This window comes from Gossypium raimondii, chromosome 2 (genome assembly GCF_025698545.1).
Source record: "Gossypium raimondii isolate GPD5lz chromosome 2, ASM2569854v1, whole genome shotgun sequence".
NCBI classification, from domain to species: Eukaryota; Viridiplantae; Streptophyta; class Magnoliopsida; order Malvales; family Malvaceae; genus Gossypium; species Gossypium raimondii.
In genome coordinates, this window is record NC_068566.1 from 10,316,378 (window position 1) to 10,317,401 (window position 1,024).

Here is a 1,024-nt window from a genome sequence, read left to right on the forward strand (position 1 = left end):
TTGGATCAAAATTGACCCTTTTATTTGAAACTAAAAATTTATTTTTCCATTTAGGGGATAATTTCTTGGAAAATTATGTCAAAATAAATTCTCAGGAAAGATTGGAGGGGTCACAAACGGTCCCGCTTAAGTTCCAATCTCCTAGACAGAATTTATTTAAACATACTTTACCCAAAAACATACCCTAAATCATTTATTCAAAAAGAAAAACAAAAAAATTAAGTATCCGAGATTTTATCCCATTCAATTTTATCTCCCCAATAATGTTTCAGGCGCTGAGCATTAACTCAGAAATTACCTCCCTTACCTTGGAGTTCAATAACTCTGTATGGATAGACTTGGTGAATCGTAAATGGACCGGACCAACGTGATTTTAGCGTTCTTGGAAAAAGCTTCAATCTAGAATTGAACAACAAGACTTGCTGACCTGCTTCAATTCTCGAACTCGAATGTGGTTTTCATGTTATTTCTCGAGTCTTTCGTTAAGTAATTTGGCATTTTCATATGAGAACATTCGGAACTCTTCTAACTCATTGAGTTGGAACATCTGTTTCTCTTTTGCAAGCTTAGGATCCAAATTAAGTTGTTGAAGAGCCCAATAAGCTTTGTGCTCTAACTCTAATGGTAGATGGCAGGCTTTCCCAAAGACCAACCTATAGGGTGACATCCCTAATGGTGTCTTGTATGTTGTTCTGTAAGCCCATAAAGCATCATCTAATCTTGTGGGCCAATCTCGTCGGTTCGGGCAGACTACTTTCTCAAGTATGCCTTTGATCTCCTTATTTGCCAGTTCAGCTTGCCTATTTATCTGCGAATGGTAAGCTGTTGCAACCTTGTGTTTCACTCCGTGCTTGTCTAATAACCATTTTAACGACTTGTTGACAAAGTGGGATCATTCATCACTGATGATAGCTCTTGGGGTTCCAAACCTTGTGAATACATGCTTCTGTAGAAACTTCATCACAACCTTAGCATCGTTTGTTGGATATGCCTCAGCCTCGACCCATTTAGACACATAGTCTAC